The following is a 15,397-nucleotide window of genomic DNA, read 5'->3' on the forward strand; positions in this document are numbered from 1 at the left end:
CAGAATTACACTCAAAGGGAGATTTGGTTTTTTAGGTTCTGGGATGTTTAACATGTTTATACAGTAAGGGAAAGGAGCTGAGAAAAATACGGATATTGAAAATATGAGTGGTTTAGGAAATACTTGATAAAAAAGGAGAACTTGGATGAATTACTTGACCTCTTGGAACCTCACCTGTGTCTTGATCTGTAAAAATAGTCATCATTATCCTGACTGCCAAGATTTTGGTGAGAATTAAGAGAAACAAAATAAAATATAGCACATTCAGCACATGTTCTAGCATAAAGTATTGCGCAATAAACGATCATTTTATTTCTCCCACCATCTTTTTCTTTTGATAACACAACACTATGTGTTCTCTGAAGTCCAAACCAGCTGCCAAATGTAAACTAGCCACCCTTCTTCACCGTTCCAGGTTTTCCTTTGAATCCTTTTAAAAGCAGCAGGTGCAGGGGGAGCTGGAGAAGCTCAAATAAGTTATTGAGAAGTTGATAGATGTCAATGGCTACAACCCAAGGCTGCACAGGGAATGAAGCATAGCAATAAATGTTATGCTTTTTTGGAAATGAAGAGAAGAGGGGAAGAAAAACTGAAATAAGAGAAGACATTGCCTTCAAGGATAAACACTTATTGAGTTTGTTAGTGAAGCAGAATAACTGGTAGTTTTGTCTCCGATGGTTGTAGCAGTAAATTAAACAGGCCATAGCAAGCATCCTGATGGCCTTCCTTAAGTGGTATTAGCCATGTAAATCAACGAGGCAAATGAACTATAGAGAATTAACTGAACTATACAAATGGGGGTGAGAGTGAATATTGGATTTTTATTTTTAAAAGTTAAACGACAACAATAGCCCCAGGGACATATAAAGACAGTCAGGAAATGTCAAAGATAAAAATGTTAATTAGAACATTTGGTCTCTTCTTAAAACAAACTGCAGTGTTGAACCTTTTTTGACATTTGGAAACCTGAAATTCTTCTTTACAGTTTACCCTTGACTAAGATACTCCTTCGTTTAAAAAAAAAAAATCAGTGAGAATACAAGGAGTCCCAAAAAAGTGCATACATACTGTAACGGCTGAAAGCTCAATTTTGAAAATGAAATGTATTATAATAAACACTGCCTTTGTAATTATTCAAAATGTGTATACCCAGTTTTGAGGATATCCTATATATATATATATATTAGAGTTCAAAAGGTATGCCCTTGGTGGGGGCAAGTATCATGGAATCAAACCAAAGATAAAAATCTGTCATTCAACCAAAGATAAATATCTATAGAATTATTTGCTTAAAATCCCCTGGAGAATATTCTGTATCCCTCCAAGTAATAAGCAGAAAGTCGCTTTATTGCTCCCTGCATTACCTGTATTAGTTTATCTGTAAGAAAGGGCGCTCAGTGCAGCACAGAAAGGGTACATTTCAGAGACCATGGTCTATGCATGAAGCTCATGCATCAGCAACACAGACTTACATGTTCCTTGCACATAGAAAGCACATATAAACCTTTGTGTACATGCCTGTGTATATAATGTGGGCATAAGAATCTTTTGAAGAACTAGTTAAAATACAGATTTTTGCTCTCCCCACCTCAACCCCACATGCTCCCAACTTTGTTAATCGGTCTTGGGCTGATTCCAGGAGTATGCATTTTCAACTATCATCCCAAGTGACTTTAAGCAGGAGGTCTGAAGACCATACTTGCAAAAACACTGTCATAGAGCAATTTTTAAGTTACAATGAGAAAAAGAATCTTCAGCAAAGTAAAGTAACCTAAGCGATCTGATTTCTGGGCCTCTGGGTCCCTTGGGATGACAAAGTCATTCTGTAATTAGAGGGCACACTGAATAGGTGCTTTCTCTACATAAGCAAGGCACTGATTTCAATTCACACGCAGAGTAAAATTACCCATACGTGCATAAGTAGGCACTTTCTAGTGTGCAAGAGATGTAAAGCTATTGAAGACGACCCGCTGAGGCCCTGGCTTCTATGTTTCTTGATATGTTTCATCTGTAATGACCTTCATGTCAACTCAATTGTTCCACTCCCATGACCACATCCTATACAGTTTAGCTTCACCCAGAACTGTTAAAACTCTGAAATCATTCAATATTCCCCCCAATGACCACAAAACTCTTCTTCCCTACTCTGGAATTTGGAGACCTCTGCTCCTTGACTCATCTCCCTTTGCCTCATTAGAGTCTTCCTGCCTTTACTTTTCTTGTTCATTTTGGATTTCATCATCTTAACAGTTTCCTTGGCACTAAATGCAACTCCTTTCTTCATTTATCTTTCTGTCTTCCATACCTGAAAAAACACAAACCCTTGAGCAATCCCACTGACCATTTTCTCATAGCTCACACTGGGATGTTAGGCTCAGTTAGAGGCACTTGGAAAACAATCAGATGATTGCTACTATAAATTCCTGATTTGCAAACCTCAGCCAGGCTCTCAAGCGTCTCAGAAATCCTTTTTTTTTTTAAATTTTATTAATGCACAGTCTCCCATTCTCCATTGCAGCTATTTCCAATCTTTGACACTCTCTTTAAGCTTCTTGACCCCTCATTCTCAGGGGAAAATTCACCTCCTATTTCACAGAGAAAATGAAACATACCACACAAGAACCCCTTCATTTCCTATCTCCAAACCACACATGTGCCTACACATGCTCCTGTTATAGTGGAAAAAATACCCCTTCTCCTGTCCCCGGAGAATCCTACCATGGCTCCCTGCATCCCTTTTGCCTTCTTTTGTTTCTCAGAGTATCATCTGTGAATCACCAGCATCAGAAAGCTTGACAAGGTGCAGAAGCCTCGGTCCACACCGGCAGAATCAGAATCTCTAGATTTGCATCAAAGAATCATGCATTTAATTTTCCCAGGGAATGTCTGTTCTCCCTCATGTATGACAACGACTGACCTCCAGCTTCATCAGAGACCTACAGTATTTACCTCCCCTCTTCCCTGGGTCTTAGGCATCTCCCACCTATATTTAAATTTGTATATTCTCATCAACCTTGATTGTCTGCCCTCCACCCAGACAGACTCTTTTTTCTCTTCTGCTTCACGGGCAAAATTTTTCTGCTACACTTCCTCTCTACACTTTCTACACTGACATTCTCTTTTCAGTCAACTGCCCTCACCGTGACCACCACTCCATCTACTTGAACGACTATGAAAATCACTAATCACCTCACTGCTGCATCAGGAGGCACGTTTCTGACCTTGTCTTCCTTGACCTGTTGGCAGCATTTAACTCAGGTGGCTTCCTTCCTTGACTTCCTTGATGCTATGCAAGCTGCTCCTTCTCTGTCACAGCTCACTCCTGTTCTCTGCCCAACTCTAGTCTCACTTTACTCCACTGCAATTTCCATACTTTTGTTCAAACTACCTTCATCTTTTGCCTCTGTTCTATTATAGCCTCCTAACTACCTTCAAATATCCCCTCTGATCCATAGGTCATGCTGCAGCAGGAGAGAGATGTTTCAAATATAAAATAATAGTGTTATCTTTAGTATTAAATACTTCCATTGCTCCCCACTGTCTTCAGAATACCATCCTGAATCCTTACTGTGGATCATCAGGCCCTCATCAGCTAGTCTCTGCTCCCTCCTCTCAACTCTCCCCACAAACCCTGTCCCACCGCCAGATGCCAACTCAGCTGAGCTGCTTGCAGTTCCTCACACCCACCTTGTCTTCCTCTGCACGGCACTCTCTCCTCCCTCATCTTTTGCTCGGATGATACCTACTCCTCCTCTGGTGTCACCTTAATCATCGTTTCTTCTAGGAAGTCATACCAGTTTGGCCCAAAATAGGCCCCGATGACCTTCAAGTTTATAAACAGAATGCTATGGTTTTACAGTTTATACATCTGATAATTCACATTATTGCTTTTTAATTGGAGCCTGAGGAATGCATCCCAGCCTTGACTTTGGCTCCAACGGGTGAAACAAAAACATTTAAGAGAAAAAAACAAAAACTCAGCCACATGCATCCAATCGACCATCCCAGTGCAAATAAATATATCTGGGCTGGATATCAGCCTGGAACCAAGTGTGGACTCCTAGGCTTGATCCCATGTCACAACCAAAACAAAGTTAAAGTGACCCCTGAGGTAGTTGGCAGATCATCACAGCTGTTCTGGTATGGATGCAGGCACATTACTCTAGGTGATAGTGACTATTGATATAGGAATAGCTCTGGTGTATTAAATAGGTATTAAAAACAGTCCAGCCGCACATGAAGAGTCACTTGGGCTTGGGAGGGAGAGGTGAAGGGTCAAAGCCAAGGTTAAGGTCTGAATTAAGAACATGCTTGGCTCCCAAAAAATTGAAGGCAGGAGAAAAGACAAATATTTTATCTTAACACTTGGGCCTAAAGAGGAAAGAACAGATATTTTCCTCCTTCTTTCAAACAAAATTCTATAAAGTGGCCGGCAGGTGATGGAATTGCATCCTATATAAGCACTGGGCCTGCCTTTGTCAAAAACACACAGATGGTAGGCTCAGATTTTAATCCTTTGAAACCCAAGTTGAGAGCCAGAGATTCAGACAAGGGATAGAAAGGGGAAAAGGTAAACTGGAGAGTGTCAGGCAATCCAGGCAACAAGAGAAGGTTATAATAGTCCTATACTCCTCGGTCTCCCCGAACACCCAGAGTGGTCTTAAGCTGGGGTGGGGGGATCTGAAGACACTGAGCTACCGGACTCATTACACAAGAGATCATAGCCACCAGTCACTTCCATAGCTGCCTGGACACTTGGTCATCTGTCCTCTGCATTAGACTCTCTAATCCTATCACTACATTCTCCCTGAAGCACTGGCTCACTCATTCATTCATTCATTCATTCATTCATTCACTGATCATTCAACAAATATTCGTTGGGACCAGGCACTGGAAACCAGTACTAAATAGGACAGACAACATCCTTGACCTCATTGAGCTAACACTCCAGTTGGGGAAATAATAAATAAATAAACAAATATACATACAAAATGATATAGGGGAGTGATAAGTACTAGGATCGAGAAAAAAAAAAACAACTAGGAAAAAAATGAATGCTGTTTTTGATAGAGTGGCTCTGAAAAGCCTCTTGAGAGCAAAGCGATCGTTTTCATATGGTAATTCTGTTTACATTTTTGAGGAAGCGCCATAGTATTTTCCGTAGCAGCTGCACCATTTTGTATTCTTGGATTTCTGTGTTTGAAGGAGCCCTGGCTGCCGAGGGGAAAGCAGACTGTGGGAGGACGGGAATGGAGTGAGGGAGCCCAGCCAGGGGCGCTGCGGGGCTGCAGGGCCCGTGCACGCTGGGTACAGGGCCCACTGGCTGCGGTTAGGGAACTCGTGAAACACCAGTGACACTGGGCTCCTGTGACCAGCAGGCCCCTGCAGCTGCACCGCGATCTCTGGGGATGACTCCATTCAGCTCTCACTCTGCTCCGTCAACAGTCTCTGTGGGCCCGCCGCCGAACGGGCTGGAGGCTGAGAAGGGACGCAGTGTGACAGACACTACATACATCTCCCACCCTCAAACTCTCGGCTGGAGGAAGTGGCACATCCCTTGGGAACCAGTTCCCAGGAGAAGACGGAGCTAGGAGGCCCGGAAGGCAGCGCCGCTGCTCAGGGACTTGGCTGTCCCTTTCGTTGTGGAGTGTGACTTCGGGGCCAGTCTGAGGAATGCAGTTCGTTCTGTTTAAGAGAAAACTGCCACTTCTCATTTGTGTTTAGGCACAGGGACCTGGAAGGATTTGGAGCTCTAGGGAGCTGTGATTTCTCAGCCCTGCAGTGTTTCTAACAACGTTCAGTTATTTTATTTTTGAGAAAAACCAGCACGCCTTTGGCTCGGTAGATCTAAATACTCATCCAAACTGTTTTGTTCATAATGACATTTAATAAATGGCTTCTGTTTCACTCTTTTAGAATATGATCCACACATTCTTATGGGAACCTAAAGAGTTCTTGAACTTTTAAAATGACAAGCGTTTCATTTAAAATTACTGGGCTAAAACATTTTCCGATAATAAGAGGTGTGTGTTTGTTTCAACACGGTGATCGATTTTAGACTAAAAATACAATACAGGCAGCTAGAAAAGGTTATCCTTGAAGAATCACACTAGTCTAAGTCCCTGCATTCCAATTAGCTGTTTTTCATTTGCAGAGCATGTACGTCCCCCCTCTCTCGAAGAGCCTGTGAACCCCAAACCGTAAAATCCTATCGCTGATCATCTCCTGAAATTCACCCCCAGCCGGATTATGCACAAAGCCGGAGGCTCTGATGAGAGCCCGTGGACAGGGAACTCCCATGCAAAAAGTTAACAAAGCGTAAATAAACAGCTAAAGTGGTCAGGGGATAAAATGGGGAGGACCTATAAGGTTTTTGGAAGCATTTCCTCACCACAGTACTTGTTTTTCATAAAATATTTCTTAACACATTCCTGTGTTTCCAAGTTTGTCCATGTAGCAATATCAATAATCATCTCATTTAAGTGTTTAGTTTATGCAGTGATTTCCTCATGCAACATTTCATTTCAATGGAAAAGACCTCTATGAAGTAGGTGACCCCACTTTCTGTACCTGACAAGTTTAGGTTCCTTACTCAAGTCACTTGCCTCTTCATCTTAAACACTTTGGGAAGAAAGCACTTCAGAAGACATTCTGTAGATAATTTTGTTTCATTTTAGGTACGTGGAAAGGAGGCTTTTAAATTAGGACAGTATTTTTATTTTAAAAAAAAGAATGAGGGTGTGTCTGTTGTCACTTGAGAATGCTGTGGCTGCTCATGCTCTGTGCCCTAAAGAAAGGCTGGAGAGCTTAATGGTTTATGCTCAAACTTGGGGAGTGGTGGCCTTGGCTTCTGAACCCAGATCTGCCCCTGATTTACCACGTGACTGCAGGGAGGCTCCATAACCTAAGCTTCAGACTTACTAATACGCAATGTGGGGAAGGTAATAGTGTCTCGCACTCAGGGAGGCTCTGAGAGCTGAATGTAATGCTGCACATAAAGTCTGCCCAGCGCCTGGCACACAATAGGTGCCCAGTGAGAAGTAGCCATTGCAATGACTTGTTCATACACCCCCCCAAAAAAACTCCTAAAAGCCTATAAGGTGAGAAGTCTCACAGCCCTGATAGAGCTGCCAAGTTTGAGCTTAGGGAGTCTACTCGTTGCTTGATAGGCATGAGCGGCTTAGAATTCAGAATAGGGCCATGGCAAGGAAACCGGCTGGAACAAGCTGGGCAAATGCAGAATGGAGTTGCTTCTCCTGGCCCTAAAGACTGCTGCTGGCAAATACCCTCTGGGCTCAGAGAAGATGATCCCCCTGCCTGTTGCTCTGTGGCTCACCATTAGTGACGGGCTTTTTAAGAGAAAGTATTTGGTTTTTTTAGCCACATTGTTGCCCAACCTATTTTTAGAACTCAAGCACTCTTTTAGGCCTTTTAATCAGTCAAATTGTATTTTATCAGTTCTTTTCAATCATATCTCCTATTCTAAAATCATTGTATAGACCATGTTTATCTTTAATTCTAATACTTTCTAATTCATTTTATTTTGAAACTTCCATATCCTTTGACTGTTTTATATCTATTAGTTGCGCTAAAATAGAAGCTGGCCCTGATCGGTGTGGCTCACTTGGTTGGAGCATCATCCTGCACACCAAAAGGTGGCACATTTAATTCCCCATCAGGGCACATACCCAGGTTGCAGGTCTGATCCAAGGTAGGGGCACATGCAGGAGGCAACTAATTGGTGTTTCTCTCTCTCTCTCTCTCTCTCCCTCCCTCCAAGATCAATTTAAAAAATAAATAAATAAAATAAAATAGAAGCTGTTTCATGAGCCTAGTAAATGTTGACGAGTGAATAAATGTGAAGTACATAAAGGTGTAGAAAATTTGTGTTTAAAATTGCTAAAGAATATATGCCGGCCTATGAGTTGTCTCTGAGTTGTCAAGAATGATAGAGTTAGTTGTACCTTTAAGAACAGTGAATGTGCTCCATAGTGAGTGTCCTTATGACTTTTATATAGACCCCAGTGCACAATACTTTCTACCTCTCTTTTTCTCAACATTCCCCAACTTCTTCCTCTACTCCAACAAATATCTTTGAAAGAGCATATTCATATAATACTGGTTCATAGCAAAATTAATTTTTGTTGGAGTCTTTTTAGGACTTCTCATGTAAGTACCCTGCTTTGAAAAAGTTCTGAACTGATTGAGAAATAGGAGGCCCAAATGTTTCACATTCCATTGATTGTACAGATACCACTAACTGCCCCTAAATCTGTTCTCTCTCTTTGGGATCACATTTCCCAGGCTCCCTTACAGTTAGATCACAGTCCCCACATGGCTCTGTTCTCTACAGTGGATTGTGAGTAGATGTGAGGTCTCCAGACCAGGCTCATGTTCTTTCTTTCTCTTTTTCCCTTCTTTTGGGCAGAAATGGAGATATTCAGAGAGGTGCTAGAAGCCACATGTTGAAGAGAGCAGAGTAGAACACCACGTGGAGGAGCCTCATCCCACTGCCCTGAACACCAGCCTTGTGCTGTCAGACACAAATAAATAAACTACATATCTTTTGGTCACTAAGTGTCCGGGGTCTTCTATTACTCTAATTTAGTCTGCCTTAACTACTGAAAAAGCTGATTTTACAGACTATGTCTTTTATCTGTGCCTGGGTGAATTCCAGCATCCCTCAGTCTGATGTACCCAGCGCCTCTGGCCAGGGCTTCCCCGTGTTCCTCACCCCACATACCTACAGGAGCCCAGCAGAAAGCCTGCCCCTGAGATTACAAATAACCTCTGGGTAGCTGCTTCTGGAGAACACTTTGGAATGGTTATTTAGGAAAGAGTGAGGCAAATAGAATCGGGGAGCAGAGATAAAAGGGAGTAAGTAAAAATAGAGGGAGTAGGGCAATAGGTCCTTCTGTATTAGTCTGGAATCTAACCCAGATCTGCTCTCAGCTCCACTTCTGCTCCATGTACGACATTTTGGCATCCCGTCCACATGCTCTCCAGCATCCAATCTTGGCTTGCCCTGGATTGATCTTTTCTTTTCTATCTCAGCCCACACAGCTGGGAGTTCTGCAGAAGCAGAAGTCTGCCAAAAACAATAGCTTTCCTAAATGTCCAACATCAAGGGAATTGGTATATAAATTATCAACCGTCCAGCCAGTGGAGCATTATTCAATCATTAAACAAGAAAAACACGAAACCTTTGTAACAACATGGAAAATGTCCCTGAAATAATGTTACTGAAGTTTTCCTTTCCTAAAAGCCAGTCATAAAATTACGTATGCAATATGGCAAAAACATTTTGAAAAATGTACATATGGGAATAAAACAGTGGATTAAACTTGGAGAAAGAAAAACAATTGTTTGGTTAGAATAGTAGGATTCAATGAATTATTTGTTTAATTAAAGCTATTCTATGTCTAAGTGACAGAGGGAGGAAACAGCCGTTGCCATCCCTACCTAATGACACTACAAAGTCCCCCCAGCCCTCATTGTCTTCAGGGGGAATCACTCCAGTGAGAGCAGAGGGAAGCCTGGCAGGGCTCAGAGAGGTACCTGCTCCAGACGCCCCGTGGTCTTCGCTGATTCAGAGTCTGAGCACAAGTCCTGCTGCTGCTTCCATATGGCCTCACTTTATTTTTAAGTCTTTTAAGATTCTAAACATCTTACATTCTGATGGTGCTGTTGTCTCCCTTAGTAACTCAGACACCCAAATAGAAATAGTCCTAGATTCCCTCCCTTCTAGTGATTCCAGGTAATGTGACATTATTTTAGAGAACTAATGGGAAAATCTATGTCTTTAGCTCATTTAAACATATTACTATAACTCTGTTGATGACACTAGTGATGTGCGATTTGCATTCCTGTCACTGTTCAAGAAGGCATTTGTAACAGGGTCAAGTTTTAGCTATTTCTGTCATCTTTTTGAGATGTGCATGGAGAATGCATATATTAACAGCACTCAATACCAGTAGGATGCAAATTAATGCACACTGCACATAGTTCCTACTTCAAAATATTTCCTTTCTCGGAAGGCTGATCACTGCCCTCCCATCCCTATCACTGCAGTCTGTCTTCTCTGGACCAGGAAAAAGCAATGTGCATGTGTCATTTGTGCACCAAGCCCTGGTCCTGGCTCCTCGACCATGAAATCTGTGAGGGGAACTCTCCCTGGCTCCACACTTTGCAGAATGCCCACAGAGTCTGTGCAGCTTCAGACAAGGCCCTAGACAAAGGAGAGAAACCCCCGCTAGGAGCATGTCAGACACAAGACTAGAGAGTGACAGCGGGACAAACTGCCTGGATTCTTGCTCGGGGGGATAAGGGCTGAAAAATGTAAGCAGCCACTGGGTGAGATTAATGATGTCTTCACGGGGAATCTGGCCCTAAGCTCATTTCTCAGTCCACTGGGGACAGGAACAGATCATGGGCAGCTGAGACATGCACGGCACGTACGGTGAGGTGCTGCCCACAGGAGCGAGGCCCGTCCAAGGCAGCAGCCTCCCTGCAGCCTCGTGCCCAGCCCCTGGGCAAGGCAGCCAGAGCTGGTCTTGGCCACGGAAAACCACTTTCCCCCTTTCCCGGTCTCCTTTCCCACTCTCAGCCCTCTTTCCTGATCTTGCGACATGTCCAACACAATTGTCCAAATTGCCACTCCCTCCTTTGTCTTGCACAGCTCTCCCTTCTATAGGAACACTCGTCACACTTTCCGGGAACTCTCTGCGCTACGCGGGTGCCCACCACTGTGCTCTAAGTGTCCCTGAGACAATGATCTTCTAATAGGTACAGCAGGACTTCCAATAACCTTTCATCTGTCATTTTGTCATAACATTGATGAGATGCAGTAGGAACTTAACTCTTGTTTATATCGTTTAGCCTGTGGTAAAATTGGTTTCATTGTGCTCAAGGTTGCAGCACCCATCAAAGACCTTAAATGAGGAGCTAGTGGGCGTCTGTATCAGTGACACCTAGTAGGTGTTCAATAATCCTTTGTTGTATTAGTAATGACTTTCTCACATGGAGACAATCAGAGTGTGCTCTCTCTCTCTCTAGCCTGGAAAGCCCATGGCAGGAGAGAAAGGCTGTAGTGTTCACCACTCTAATCTAGTCCCCAGCAAAACAAGCACCCAAATAAGGAGGTATTGAAAAGTAAATGCATCTTTAAACTAGTCTTCCCAGAGATGCCTGATTTCTGCAATGTCTTCATGGATATTTTTCCAGCACTATAAGGTGAGAGGGAGGAAGAGCTATACAGTTGGTCACCACAAGAAATAATCTCTAATTACCCTCGGCTATAGTCTTGACTCTAGTTGACATGCTGTGGAACTTGAGGAGCAAACACCAGGCCTCACAGCACTTTCGAGGTAGAAACACATCAAAGAGACTCTGCAGTGTGATGTGGAGCCTGACACTGAAACAAGCGGCGTCACTGAATCTGAACGTCGCTGTGCCTTTCAATGACTGAGATGTCATCTATTAGCCAGAACACATTGGGAAGATTGAAGATGGGCATTAAGCTGCATTCTCCATGTGACCATCACATTACACCCCCAAGACTTTTCATATTGAGATGGAAAATTCTTATCTTCTACTTGGAAATGCATCATTGTCTTCTAAATTCATCAAAATTTTCAAGTGAAAATTCTACTTAATTATTTAAGAATCTAGTAAGGAAAGGTTTCTTCCTACCTTTCATGGTGAGCCAATAAAATGTGAAAATATCAAAATCCACACTGAGAAATCAAAAAAATCCTTTAGGTAACATTGGTCACCATACATGGTTACAAAGTTTTCTTTCTTGTGTTAACTTTCAAGATCTCCTCTCTTAGCAATTTTCAAATATGCAATACAGTATTGTTAACTACAGTCACCATGTTATACATTATCCCCCCATGACTTCTTTATTTTATAACTATAAAAAAAAAAATTCCTCCAAACTTTATTCATCAAAGAAATATTGCTAAACACTCAAAAATTTTGTAATGAGAATTAACACCATGATTTTTGCCTCTGTTCAGGATGCCAATGCTTTTGCTGTGTTTATGAGTTAAACTCAAGTAAGATCTTATCAAGAAAGCATGTCTTATCAGGATAAGGTCACTAATATTAAAGAGGATAATTTAAGGGAATTAAGTGTTGACTCAGTTGGAAATTGAACAAAGAAGAAAGTAGTAGTTAGTTATGAAAAAGTCCTGATATGTCAAAAGCAAATTCGTTGGTAGACCACGAAGGAGCTAAATGGCTAGTCACTATTTCTCTTTCCAACAGATGATTATCAGTATTTTAATAGTTCTTTAACTGAAGTGTTTTATAGGAATAATGCAGAGATCAGGAGAGCCAATAAAAGCTGGGCAACTGAAGGAAAAAAATGGGCTTCATAATTTTACAAATTTTAAATATTCAGTAGGGTGAACAATTGTCCTGGTTTGCTTGAAACTGAAGGGTTTCTCGGGACGTGGGACTTTAAGTTCTACATCCAGGACAATCTTGGGCAAACTGGGAAGGCTGGTCTCAGTTCTGGAATTAACTAGCTAGAGAACCTCATTCCAGTTACTTCCCCAAACTTCCGTTTTGGTCCTCTAAGACGGAAATATGGGTTATTGTGAAATTTTAAAATATAAATACAGTGTCTGGGACATTCAAATTGTATTTTTCAATCAGTTTTACTGATAGAAATATTCAGTGACAAAACCAAAATCTCACCCAAACTTTATATTTGATCTTTTATCAATCAAAGAGGGCATTTGTATTATTTTACTCTGTTCTTTTTCATGTAACCAAGTATATACCTCATATTTCAAAATAGTATTCAGTTCAATGGAGTTGTAAAAAACCATAAATGTCTAGAATCTGAATACAGTCATCGATTTCTTTTAAACTTTTTTAGAAATTTGATTTTATGTCAGTTCCAAAGGAAAATGCATTTTCCCCCTTCCTGAAACTCCATGCATTCTGAGAACTCTTTAACCAGCCAGAAGCAGGCTCACATTGGAATTCACCATCTTTGATTACAGTAAACTATAGACAAATCTAGGTTGATGTCAATATGTGAAGACTGATGGGGCTTGAGCCATCCAGATGCATGTCTGAGTTGTAAACTCTGCAAAACCTTTGGGTCAATATGAGAGATGTCGGAAACTACTTTCCAGGTCAGAAAGGAAACTTTAGGAATGGCATGAGGACTGTCATGATGCCCCTGACTGTCTGAGATCAGGGACTGCTGCAGCCCCAATAAAGAACTTAAAGAAAAGAGAGGGGAGGGGAGGGGAGGGGAGGGGAGGGGAGGGGAGGGGAGGGGAGGGGAGGGGAGGGGAGGGGAGGGGAGGGGAGGGGAGGGGAGGGGAGGGGAGGGTGAAAATATCTCCAACCAGGCCCGACATCGAAAATGAAAGCAGGAAAAATAATTGCCACTCACTCACTAGTGGGCAAGTAGCTGCTGAAGCGGCACTACCATAGTTTCGGGGTCTAGGAAGCACTGAGCCAGGGCGGAGCAGGTTATCACGGCTGGCAGCAAGCAGGGCTGGGCAGGCAGGGACTCACGTCATGCACCAGGTGGCTCCTCTGCAGATGATGTGATGTAGAATCGTACACTTGAAACCTGTATGGTTTTATTAAGCAATGTCACCCCACTGAATTCAATAAAAACATAAAAAATAAAAAATAAAACCAGGTAGTTTCTAAAACCTGTTTTGTTTTGTTTTCCAAAAGTTTAAAAAAAAAAAAAAAAAGAATTAAAATGTCATTAGTTATTTTTAATGGATGATTGAATTTGTGGGAGGATTATATAGTCCATTTCTACTAATTTTTCACTTTTTGTGTGAAATGACATATACTTCTTCATCACCCTCATTTTCCATGGATCTGAGAAAAATAGCTGGATGGAGAAGTGATCTCTAAGTTCTGCCTCCCACCTTAAGTCATGGCTGACATGATAAACATGAAGATGATTCATGAATGCTGGCAAATCCTTTAAAAATTATACCCTGACGATAAAGTTACAAATGACCCCAGTAAGAAACAAAGAGAGGGCATAGCTAAAGATGCTAATGTCCTTGGATAGTGAAGTGTCTAGAAACTCAAATTTCAGGAGGCATACGAAAAAGAGAAAGGTGGGGGGAGATAGCATGAAAAGAAAGAAAGAGAAGGAATTGGCTTAAATATCTAAGAATGATATTAAAATATCTGAAACTCTCGAGTAGATGAGAAATGTCAAGCATGCTAAGAGAGTAAACACATTCTTTGTTCTATTGAAAGTAAACAGAAAAGAAATGGAGTTATCAGAGCCTGGAGCTGCTGCTACAGTGTTAACAGATGACAGTGAAATCGAAAGGGACTCAGTTTGGATTTTGCATTGGTCTGCTTTGTCAGAAAACATTATTTTTACTCTGAAAAGGGTAGAAAAAATATTGATAGGTGAGAAAGGTGCAATAAAGCATCACCTAGCATCTCTGAAGTGGTTAGGTTTCCTGTCTGTAAAAACACACACCGTGGTGCAGTGTTCTTCAAGAATGTACAGTACTTTGAGGGATTGTGAAGACTGGATAAATGTGTTCCCACTTATCTAAAAAATGATGCAGATGGAGCTTGTCATTTATGGACTAGCGAGTCTGACATCAAATCCAGACAAGTTTCTGGGATGGAATGTTAATAGGTTGAATTGTGAGCACCTACAAGGGGACGTGGAGAACACTAGGAGATACCATGGGACCCGTCAAGGACAAATGGTGCCCAACTGATTTCATACATACACACACTCTAGATTAGTCAATGAGATAAATGTTTCAGATTAATCTGAATTTCAGAAAACTCTTTCACAAGGCCTCTCATGACATTTTTATAGAAGGAACAGAAATGTTTAGTGAGAAAGACCGAGGGTAAACTCCCACTCAATGAATGACCTTGCTAAAGGAGTATAAATTAATGTATTTTGTCTGTACTGGGGAGGTCTTTTCAGCAGTTTAATCAATAACAAATGATTCCATTTTGACCATGAAAAGGGGAGGGATGCCTAATATATTTAATGGCAGGTTCACACAATTGTTTTAGGGGGAAAGTACCTGGAATCATGCTGTTTTTTGGAAGAAAAAAAAATGAATTTAACTATTTTACTTGGTAAGTTGAGCACTATTAGATAGGTAGCATTAGATGTAAATGTGTTAGGGAAAAAATGAGTTAAATCTTGAGAAATTTACAACTTTATTCTGTGAGGTGGTAAGAGAGCACATGGATTAATCTTAGAAGTGTAGTCTGGAGAACTCCAGGCTCAACTGGAGCAGAGTCTGAAAAGCATTGTATTGCGCTGTTGAAAACAGGACAACAGGCTCAAAATGCAGTCACTTATGCTAAGCCCCACATCCCTAAACTGAGACTTAGTTACAACTCTGGCTTTCCCAGA

This window comes from Miniopterus schreibersii (assembly GCF_964146895.1).
Source record: "Miniopterus schreibersii genome assembly, chromosome: 2".
NCBI lineage: Eukaryota > Metazoa > Chordata > Mammalia > Chiroptera > Miniopteridae > Miniopterus > Miniopterus schreibersii.